This window comes from Pongo abelii, chromosome 9, assembly GCF_028885655.2.
Source record: "Pongo abelii isolate AG06213 chromosome 9, NHGRI_mPonAbe1-v2.0_pri, whole genome shotgun sequence".
In the NCBI taxonomy this organism is placed as follows: domain Eukaryota; kingdom Metazoa; phylum Chordata; class Mammalia; order Primates; family Hominidae; genus Pongo; species Pongo abelii.
The window spans coordinates 91,748,869-91,760,913 of record NC_071994.2 but is presented as its reverse complement, the minus strand read 5'-3'; positions in this window follow the sequence as shown (position 1 = coordinate 91,760,913).

Below are 12,045 nucleotides of genomic sequence, written 5' to 3'. Positions count from 1 at the left end.
TGAGAATTTTTGTTTTTTTAAGTCAGGTGGACTCCTGATAACTTTTAAAGGCTAAGTTAAAAAGGTCTCATTTTCTCTAAAGCATTTCTGACTTACCATTCAGTCACTCTTTCCTCAGCATATTTTATGTATATCTTAACTCTAGCTCTTATCACATTATTTCATAGCGTGCTGTATTGGGTTAATTCCACAACTAGGCTTTGTGTCCCCAGGAGCTGCAACTGCTTCTGTCACATAGTAGGTTCTCATAAATCTTTGTTGAATAGCTTATGTAGACTCAGATGCCACAAGATTGGCAATAATTCACTGTTATTACAAAAAGAGAATTAATATAAAACATCACCTTGTTTGTAGACATATTAAAGAAGAAGGGAACCATGAAACACAATCTTAAGGAATTACAATGTGTCCCTAAGTTTTGGATTTAATTGTCCTACCTAAATCTTAACAAAAAAAATCACATTGATACTTTATTTTTCTTCTTCTTATGTTTTGTATTACCCTGACTTAGTCACCAGATGTCACTATGAGACTGTTGTCCAGGTCACTCTTTCTTTAAACAAGAAGGAAACAAAGACCTCACATGAGGCATGGAGCAAAACCTATGTCCTTGCGGAAACACCTTATAAATGTTAAGGCTAGTAGCTTTAGGGTTTTATTTTAGAGTGCATTTTGCCATGGCTTAGTGTGTAAGAAAGAGCACTGGACTGGGAATTGAGAATCCTGTATTTTAGCCCCAATTCTGTCATTTTAAAATATTTGACCACCTGGTAGATTTCTTTACCTTTCTGGGCTGTGAAAGATATCCTCATCTGAAAATAAGGGTGACAAAAGAACCTCAAAATCTTCAAGCTCTAACATCCTGTGATTCTATTTCCTTCTTTTGCTAATTTCTTGAAAAGTAGCCAGAGGTCTTCACTACCAGGGATGATTTGGAAAGTCAGCATAAGTGAGAATAATGAGTACCTACTGCATACTCAATTTTATTCTAAACACAGTCTCTGCTAGGTTTTGACCTACCATGAAGTGGGGAAACCTTTATGGTCACTCTCACTTCTACACAGTCTCTGTATATTGGTGGTACACATTGTGTGAAATACCTTTTCCATCTAGAGATTGCTTCATTTTTTTATTATAAAAGCATTACACAAAATTTGTTTAAGGTGTCATGTAAATATACTTTTAGTGACTGTCATTTTTGGGGTTTCATTCTCAGAGGAAAATGAATTATTTATATTAGGTATTTCTGAATACCTAATCTGAATATTCTTGTTTTTTTTTTAAACCAGTTCTTTGCAATGTTCACCCATCCACCTACCTAAAATATGCACCACTTAATCTTTTATTCATGCTGCTCCACAGCGTCCCGTAATCATAACCCACTTGTGGTAGACTCAGACACTGTTGTTGTATGAATGCCTCATTTATCTCTTTCTGTGCATATTTATGTTTCAGTTAGCTATTTTCATTGCATGTAGTTCCTTCCATAGTGTGGGTTCTTGTATTCTCAGCCATTTTCTTTGTCATTATTTTACTCAGTCGAACCACAGAGTAAATATTTTTGAGAACAGTCTGAATTACATGGAGCGTTTAACACTTAGAGGCACTATCCTAATACCCAAATTATTATATAGAACAAGTTGACACATGCTTTTATAGAATTATCTAATCCTGAAACATATCTTGAGTATTTACTAAATGCTCCACACTGTTGATGTTCTGGGATTGAAACAACAGATAACACAGTGTGGCACAGAGAGAGCAGGAACAAGCATTTACACAGCAAAGTGGTGACTGTTACAGTGGAGTTGTGTGCAACACACTTTGGGAGGCTAGAAGAATGCAGCCAGGCTTCACAGAGGAGGTATAGACTTACTCTTGAGCTGACCTTCAAAAATAGTCAGGAGGGTTTGCATGGGAGGTTGGGAGTCTATTCCAGGCAGAGGGGGCAGCAGAGGCAAAGAAAAAGAGGTTTGAGACTACGTATTAAACTGGAGAAGTGCGTATGGTCTGTACTTACTGCTTAGCAAGAGAGTAGAATGATTTGCTGGGAGGTGAGACTGAATTAATATTCATCTATGGATTTCTCTTTGAAATTTACAAAATTTTCTCCTCTCCCTTTCCTTCTTTATGTATTTTGGTTCCACTGGAGTCAGTTCAGGTGTTTCTTAGGGAATTGTTCTTTATGATCTCTGTGAGTTGACATAAAATATACATTATGTATGTTCTGTGACACATTGTTACTCTTATATGTTGGTTGTTTAACACCTATACGGGCTCTTGCCTCAGCTAAACAGTGAGTTCTCGAAGGTCACATTCATGATTAGCAGCCACACTAAATTATTATTACATGGAAGAATGGAAGGCAGGAATGAAGAAAGGAATGGTGGGAGGGAGGAAAGAAGGCAGGAAGGAAAAAGAAAGAAGGGGCGGAATAAGCGCTTGTAGTGGAAGATGGAAGTAATGTTTTTCAAGAGTGTCTTAGTTTCTAAGATGCTCAAATACAATGAGAAATATATTTGAGCATCCTGAATTGTGTGAACATTTTAAAATAATATTTGTCAATGTTCAGGAGAAAAATTCTGAGCATGTGAAACAAGAGGAAGACTGAAGGTAGATATGCATAGAACCCTATCCACAGTTACTGAGTATGTTTAGTAGGGTAGAAATTGAGAAAAACTGCCTTTTAGAGAGCTCAGCTCTAAAATAACTGGCATGAGATTTAAACTCAGCATGTATAGGTTACATAAAATAATATCACATTCCAATCTTAGATATCACGGACCCTAAAAGGGCAATGGTGCAAGGTCTTTCATTGCACTATCTTGATATTTTTAAGTCAAACTGCTTTTTGTTTCAAGGTAACAAAACCTCTTGAGGAAGAAACTTCTGAGATGGCAGCTGCCAGAGATATACAAGCTGCCCAAGTGAGCGGTTAGGAAAAGCTGAAGCCAGGCAGACATGACTGTGGGTCCAGGCTTTACCTCTTGGTAGCTGTGTGACCATCAGCAAGGTGCTGTGTTTTTTCTACCCAAGCTTCAGTTTCCTTGCTTATTAAATACGAACAATGAGTTTTTTTTTTCTTTCTGACAGAGGGGGCAGCAAAGACAAAAAACTGATTACAAGAAAGGGAGTATCTGAAAAACTCGGCATTGTGCCTGACACGTAGTTAAGTGCTTGGAAAATAATAGCCATAATTATAGTTGACAAGTCTGGAGCAGGAAAACAAACAAGCATACAAAACACAAGATTAGACTGTAAGTTAAAAAATACAAGGTCTAGTTCTGGCTCTGTCATTTATTTGCTACGTAACCTCAGTCACATGTGTTTTTTTCCCTCATCTATACAATTGGAGAATTTTACCTATTGTACCTACTTGGCAGCATCCCATGAGATTACATAGATATAGATATATATAGCACTATACGGTCTAAGGGATCATTTTTATTACAGGCTTGATTTGAAAAATGCAGAGTTCCACTCCCTCAAGATGAAGCACCTGTGCCTTGTTCTGCCTGACAGCCTAGGACTGACGTTACTTGCAGAATTTTAGTGCTCGGGTTACTGAAAACAGTATCACATGGCACCGTGCAAAGTACAGTGCACATTTTATGGTCTTATGAAGCACACATGCCAAAGTTGAGAGTTTAATTGAAAACCTAGCAGTTTTTCATGATGGCTCATGGTACTCTACATTGTAAAGAAAGTCTTAATAGGTTAGCAACATGGTGTTTTGTTGTCATGGTTATCATAAACATCCAAATCACTATCGAGTGTTATTCATTTGTAGGTTATTTAGTCAATCATTCTACTCACTATTCTTAGAGATTGATATGATTTAAAGATACTATTGTTCTTTTCAATTCTTGTTTCTGCAATTAAGATATACTACAACATTTTCTTACATTAATGCCAAATCTTTTTAAAAATGTCAGCTTTCTTCCAAATAATCTACTCAAATAATACGTTAAGGACTTCCAGAAAACATGGGGACTACTAAACCAATACTCACTCTTTATAGCTAAGGAAAACTGAGCTCCAGAGAGTTTTAGAGGTTTATGCAAACTTCTATGGTGTTAGTTGAAGAATATTAGGTGTTCTTGCCTATATTTTTTCAAAGGCAGATCATGTCATCCTTGAAGGTAAAGTCATATTTTGTTTTGCTTTAATTCAGTTTACTTCATAGCATTTGCATTTAATATAAAGTTAATTAATTCAGTAAATGTCACTTGTTTCTTTATATTGTTACATTTTGTTTTATGTTATCCCTGGTAAGTCATTATAAACTTAGTTTTCAAAATAATTTCCACACTAACCATTTTGTTATATCTTAGCCATATCCCTTTGAAGAACATAGTATAGTTATCACTCTATTATAAATTTTACATCCCAAATGATGATATTGAGGTTCAAAGAACTTATGGCCTTGTTCAATGTCTCATGGCTAGTAAAAGAAGATGTCAGAATTTAAATACCAGTCTCTGACACCAGGCTTTCTCTAATCTACAAAAAGTATTATTTAAATGAAAATATTAATTGCTTAGAGAAAGTAAACTTGAAGAAATAAGGAAGTCAGTTTTGCTTGGAATTAGAGGTGATAATTTTCATTCTCTTCAGAGCTCTGGTTGCATGTGAAACTAGACTGGATTGGAATTCCATTATGTAATTTGAAGTATCGTTAGTCCTTAAGACACTAGACCTTGACATATTTAAGCATAATTTTGTAAGCTTCATTCAGAGTAAGATATAATGTAATTGTTTTTGAATTCCCCATACTAATGCCTTTCTCCACCAGAGAAGTTTATGGTGCCTTCTCTATGCGCCTTATATGTGCACTTCCTCAAATTGTCAACAAACCACTGAACTTGGCTTCCTCAGTGTGAAAATATCTTACTGCTTTCAAAACATTGCAATATTACAACTCCAGAAAAAAAATGTAATTTTGATCATATGCATTTTATTAAGAAATAATGATTATTATTATATTTGGTTTTATTTATTCTGTATTACAGTTAAATACCATACAGTAAATATTTATTCATATGCTGCTTCCTCTTAAACAGGCTTTGAGATAGGCTCACATATGCAATAGATTAATAAAATATAAGTGCACATGATAAATTGACAATGGTTGAAGAATGATGCATAATGCTTGAATGAAAGAAAAAAGGAAAGAATGAATTTTCTCTAAATTCAGCCATTATTTATGTATTTTATAATCATAGAATTTTAGAACAAGAAGAAACCTTAAGGTTTTTATTATTGAATATCTTTTTTTATAGCTGAAAAAATTATAGACCTAAGCGTTTTGCCAAATATCACACAGTCAATTGGTACCAGCACCAGGACCAGGACATAAGTTATTTTTTAACTTTGTGCCAGAACATCCCCAACCTGACACATCTGACTTCCTTAATAACGCATTACTTAATAATTTGACTCTACTTTCACTTTTCCTTTGTAATCTCCGAAGTGAATTACATGACCAGAAAGCAGAAGTTCAGAAAGAATATATTTATGATCAAACTTTGTCTTCCCTTTTCAAATAAATTTTTCTTATTATTTGCTTAAGCAAGCACACTGAGTGAAGTATAGCATCTAGCAGTTTGCTCATTCAATGTGCATTGCCGATAGCTACCATAAATATTGTAAACCACTGATACAACTTTTTCTTTTCTCATTCCAAAAAAGGACATGGGTAGGGGAGCCATGTGAATATCTCATCACACCATGGCTGGATTATTGGCTAGTACAACTCTGAGTCCTTCTCTCTACTCCCAATCAATTCCAGCCACAAATTTTATGCTCATTCAATCCATGAACAATAAATATTGATTTATCAGAACAAAATAATCAATGACTCATTTAAAATTATTAAATCTAAACTTCTATAACAAAGCTCTACAAAATAAAACCCTATGAACTAGTATTGTAATGACGGAGGGAAGGTATGCATAGGGCAAGTTTTAGATTTTAAATTGGGGGAGTAAGTGCTATTTGAGGGAGATCCAGGGAAGGATCTGATCCTAATATCAAAGTCAGAGGCATACTCCATCACCACAAAGGGGCACAAGAAGCAATGGAGGCAGGATGCAGTCTTTTCCTCAGAAAAGAAGCCTGAACCCGTAGAACGACTCCCATAGAAGAAAAAGGCACAGGTGGAACTTCCCAAGGACTCTCTTCTCTACATTGGCAGACCACCTGGCAGTTTCTGGGGACTAAGACCCAGGTGCTTTAGCCAGATGGGGTTGCCTCAGGGAAAATGCACACAGAGCTGATCTTACTCTGCCTTCCTTTCTAATCTCCAGGGTTTCCTGAACAAGTTTCACTGAATTTTTGATCAGAAGCAGCTTTGGGCTGTTTGAAAAAAAATTCTCTTGATCTGCATAGCTCTTTATGCACCATTAAATAGAAGGCACCTCAGTTCAATCTTTTACCATGAAAGCAAACATGCCCTTTTTAGGTCCATGTTGTAATAGTTCTTTGACCAAATAAAAAAGAAAAGATTATATATCAGGTTATGAACAAAGAGCATGTGTGATGTGATAGAGACAGATTGGTCAGAAAGTACACGCTGGCATTCTGAACTGGATTTAGGAAGACTGCTGTTCCAAAATCACTTTAGAGACTATATAAGCAAAACAATAAATTACAATGTAAAATAAAAATATTAACACTTCTATTTTTATATAAGATAAGAATAATTATCATTTAAGGTAGTATGACATTTAATATAATAGATTAACACATATTCATTATTCATGTATCAGAAATACATTTTCCAAAATTTTCTCTGATGGGTGAAGCATCAAAGAAGTTTGGAGATTGCTGCTCTGGACCTTCTCTTCATAGGCTAATGAATCTTGCAGAACTATTTACTTCAACATTTTAGAAAGACATGAGCAGATTACAGATGAATCTGCTTAGCCTCCTGGAATAACTAGGGATATGGTTGTGAAGCCAATGTGAGTTTACAGTAACTAGTCAAACTGAGGGGCCAGAAAGAGGATATGAAAATGCCTTGCTTTTCTTCTAGAATATAGACATTCAGTGGATAAGAAAAAAATAATAAAAACAGGAAAACTGAGACCCAGAGATATATATTTAAATGTCTAAGATAACAAACCTCATAACAAGTGCATGAGCATTTGAATTCAGTTCAATTTTTCATCAAGGCCTGTGTCTTGCTGCTACAACTTGAAGCATTTGTTCTTTCGTTTATATTATTTGCATGACATAATAGCCTCTTTTCTGTCCTTTCCTTTATCTGAGTCCTTTCCTTCCTTCAAGACTCAGTCCCTCTTTTCCATGAAGCCCTACTGATGATTCCAGCACTTATTATTCAGTGTCTTTTTCCAAACTCCAGACATGAACTTTGTTTATTGAGAGTTTACTCCATGCCAGCCACATATGCATTTCACATCTCCTCACATGACTCTCTAAGTTGTTGTGGTAGGCAGAATAATGGTTCCCAAAGATGTTCACACCCTAATCCCTGAAACCTGTAGATATGTAACATGACAAAAAATTTACAAATTAAGGCAATGTACATTAAAATACACAGCTTATCCTGAGTTATCTGAGTGGGTCCAATCTATTCACACGAGCCCTTAAAAGTGGAAGAGGAAAGTAGAACAGTTCATCTGAGATGTGACAGAAGAAGATGCAGGAGAGATCTAAAGCACGAGAAGGCCCGGATCCACTGTAACTGACTTTGATGATAAATAATTGGGCAATAAGCAAAGGAATGTAGGTGGCCTCTAGAAGCTGGGATTGGCCCTCAAATGACAGCCAGCAAAGAAATGGGGAGCTCAGCCTTACAACTGTAAGAAACTGAATTCTGTCAATATCCCAAATGAGCAAGGAATTGGATTCTCCTCTAGAGCCTCCAGATAGGAATACAGCCATGATGACACTTTGATTTCAGCCTTGTGGGGCCCAAAGCAAACAAGCCAAGACTTTTGATCTATGGATCTAAACTGTGAGATAATAAATTTGTGGGTTTTTTGGGCTTTTTTTTTTTTTGAGAGTTTTGCTCTTGTTGACCAAGCTGAGTGCAATGGCACAATCTCAGCTCACTGCAACCTCTGCCTCCTGGGTTCAAGTGATTCTCTTGCCTCAGCCTCCCAAGTAGCTGGGATTACAGGCATGCATCACCATGCACAGCTAATTTTTTTGTATCTTTAGTAGAAACGGGGTTTCATCATGTTAGCCAGGCTGGTCTCAATCTCCTGACCTCAGGTGATCTTCCTGCCTCAGCCTCCCAAAGAGCTGGGATTTCAGGTGTGAGCCACTGCACCTGGCCAAATTTGTGTTTTTTAAGCTGCTCAATTTGTGGTAACTTGTTATAGCAGAAGTAGAAAACCCATAAAGTTTTTATTTCTGGAATAAATCCCACTTGGTCATGATGAATTATCTCTTTAATGTGTTGTTGAAATCAATTTGCTAGTATTTTACTGAAGAATTTTGCATCAATATTTATCAGAGATACTGGCCTGTAGTTTTCTTTTTTATATTTTGATGTGTCTTTGACAAGAAACTGGCTATAGAAGGGACATACCTCAATATAATAAAAGCCATATACAGCAGAACCTTAGCTAGTTGCATACTGAATGGGGAAAGCCTGAAAGCCTTTTCTCTGAGATCTGGAACATGACAAGGATGTTCACTTTCACCACTGTTATCAAACATAGTTCTGAAAGTCCTAGCTAAGGAATCAGAAAAAAGAAAGAAAGAAAGAGCATCAAAATTGGAAAGGGGGAAGTCAAATTATCCTTGTTGGCAGATAATAGGATCTTATAGTTGGACTCCACCAAAAAACTATTAGAAACTATTAGAACTGATAAACAAATTTAGTAAAGTTATTATCTATAACTTTCAAACAAAAATTGGAGCCATACAAGAGTTAAGTTCACACAACTTGCAATTGTCAGAATTGATGCTATTAAATATACTCTAATTTAAACGTGTGTGACACATGGTTTCTCTTTCTCTTTCACTCGAGAGAGATAATTGTATCTTAGATACATTACTTATCTATCTTCTCCATATTATCTGGTGTAGTCTTGGACACACAGACATCCCAAGGGGTGGACATTTGATGTGCTTCCCAGATCCTCCAACAATGAAGGACTTCGTGCTCTAAGAGGTGAGAATGTTATCAGCCCCTTCAGAGATTGCCCCAGCTACAGAGCGGCCGTAACCAACCACACACCCTCCAGAGGGTTGCCTGCATGAAATGACAGCTCCGTGTAGAAGGCCTGGCCAAGCTGGCCTGAGTCTGGACAACAATGAAGGGCCCTGATAGCTTCAGAGCTCCCCATAGGGTTGGTGGAGGCTGCTGTTGAGATTACTTTGCCCTTCAACTTCTCCCTGCTGCTTCCCGCTTCCTTCCCCTTCGTTCAACAGATGTGGACTCCATGGACACTCCTTAATAAACATCTTGCAAGCTAAACTGCTTCTCAGAATCTGCTTCCCAGTGAACTAATCCTGTAGCATCCCACTGATACGTTTGGTTACATATGTACATATTGAATAAAGTTTATTTTACCTAGTAATTTGGGTAAAATATTAGCTCCTTGTCACAAATTTCCAAAGTGCACAGAGGAACTATTTTAATTGTGCTTGCAACTTTTATCTCACATTGTATGACTTTGAAAGTTATAGAGAGCATATTTTATAAATAATCTCACTTTGGGTGTTTTAGTAGTGTATGTGTAGTGCATAAATTAGTCAGCATTCTTATACAACACATATATGAGGTACTATATAGGGACAGAGGAAGACCAGCGTGTATCAACAAAAACCACACATTTTATGATTAACACAGAGGATTATATGGGAGGTTGATGTATACCCTCCCCTAATTTTTTCCCTGACTCTACAACCTTGCTGTGATGTTCCTGGCTTTGTGTGAGTTAACTTACTTGGGAGTACCAGAAAAGAAAAGAGGCTTTTCAGCATAGGATTGTTTGTTTATTTGTTTGTTTGTTTAAGAGATAAGCTCTCACTCTGTTGCCCAGGCTTGAGTGCAGTGATGCAATCATAGTTCACTGCAGCCTTGAACTCCTGGGCAAAAGCTATCCAGTTCTCCCATCTCAGCCTCCTGAGTAGCTGGAACTAAAGGCATGTGCCACATGCCCATCATGATTTTTTCCTTGTTAAAAACCACTGAAGCCATCTTCCTGGTACCCATGATGAGATCTCTCCTCTACTTGTCTTCTTGTTGCTTATTCTATCGTCTCTGCACTTCCTGCTTTCCAAGAATTCACTGGCCACTAGATAGCTTTCTGCTATTTTCTAGTATCCTTATGTGCTCTCCAAACATGTGATACATAAGCAAAACACAGTCAACCATCACAAGAGGTTAGATTAACAGCTTCTTTCTTTTTTTGTAGTTGCAATCTTTCCTCTCTCCTTCTACCATTTTTTATTTGTTTTTAATGAAAAGAGGCTTCTAAGCATTTATTTTCACTACCTCTTCAAGAGCCACAAAAATCAAAAGTACTAAGAGTAATATTTTTAACTTTAGGAGCCCCAGGCAATCTTTCAAATAGATGACAAGCTTACAGTCAATAAAGAGGAATTTTAACCACATATCTCATGGATATAATGATGAAGACTTGTCCCTTTTTACAGTCAGGAAGTAGAATCATCAGACCTCAAGTCAAAGTCCACATTTAAATCCCAAACACTCAGCTTCCTATGATGCATGCAGACATCCTTGCCCTTTGAACATACTACATCCCATAATAGTTGTTTTGCAGTGAATGCACATTTCCTGGAGAATTGAGGTTGCCTCTTGGCCTTCCAATGTCCTGTGCTTCACTTCTATAATAGGTACATCTTCATGGGCAAAGCAGTTGCCTTTGTGTTTTCACTGTCCAAGCTCAGGCAGGAACGTAAGTTATCAGGATAGCATCCTAAAAGCACCTCTATTTCTTCCTGTTGGCAGTACATGCCAGAAAGCTAAATTTTATGTTGTTTCATCTTATCTTTGACAAGTTCATCTGCAAAAGATATATCTTAACAGTAGCCAAGCACAAGCAATCAAACTCAGACTTATTATTTTCTTAATCCCACATCACCCCTCGATATGGCCATTTTGGCCAGATTTACCCTGTGATTGTCTACTTGCATTCTGTTGATTGGTTATTGTCTCAGTACATGTGCAATTTTAAGATTCATTACATTATCTTTTGCTCATCTCTCCTATTCACCTGTCCGCAGTCTGTGTTTCACCTTTGCCCTCACCTCCTGTCATCTGCCTATCTCCCAATAAAGTCCCCACCATTGTTCTGTTGCAAAATTCTATTTGGTCAGCTGCCTCATTACCTCTATTCAGGTCTTTTTCCTCTCCCCATATGCTCCAGCTCTCTGTTCCTGGATATGCTGGGTATAACTGGCACTCACTACTGAGTACAGGTACCCCTTATATGTGAGAGTCCTGGAGGCACCCAACCAATCTCATTATGGTCCTCAGTCAATGACTGAAATTGAGCTGCATTTCTTCAGGGAGAAGTGGGAAGAATACCTCTTTCCTAATTTTAGCATGGCTGTATTCCACACAAGCATAAGACATTTATGTTTGTGTCTCAATCATTTACAAATTTTATAGTGAAGTTGCTCTTTTAGTTTATAACTTACACTGCTTACTTTCCCCACCACCTATTAGCAAAAGAATGAGCCCATGGGATGGTTGAATAGGAGACCAATCTGAGTGAAACTTATCTACATGCAGATAGGTAACACCCAAAGTGTTTCTTGGTAAAGCCAAATTCTGATGAACAGTGGGCCAAACTCATTAGTTTAGCTCTCTTCCCCCCTACCCAGCTTTAATGAGGTATAACTGACAAGTAAAAATTATATATATTTAAGGTGTACAACATGATAATTTGATATATATACATGATAAAATGGTGACCACAATCAAGTTAATTAACATATCTATCACCTCACATGGTTACCATTTTTTTCTTTGTGGTACAAACACTTAAGATCTACTCTCTTAGCAAACATAAAGTATACAATACAGTATTAATAACT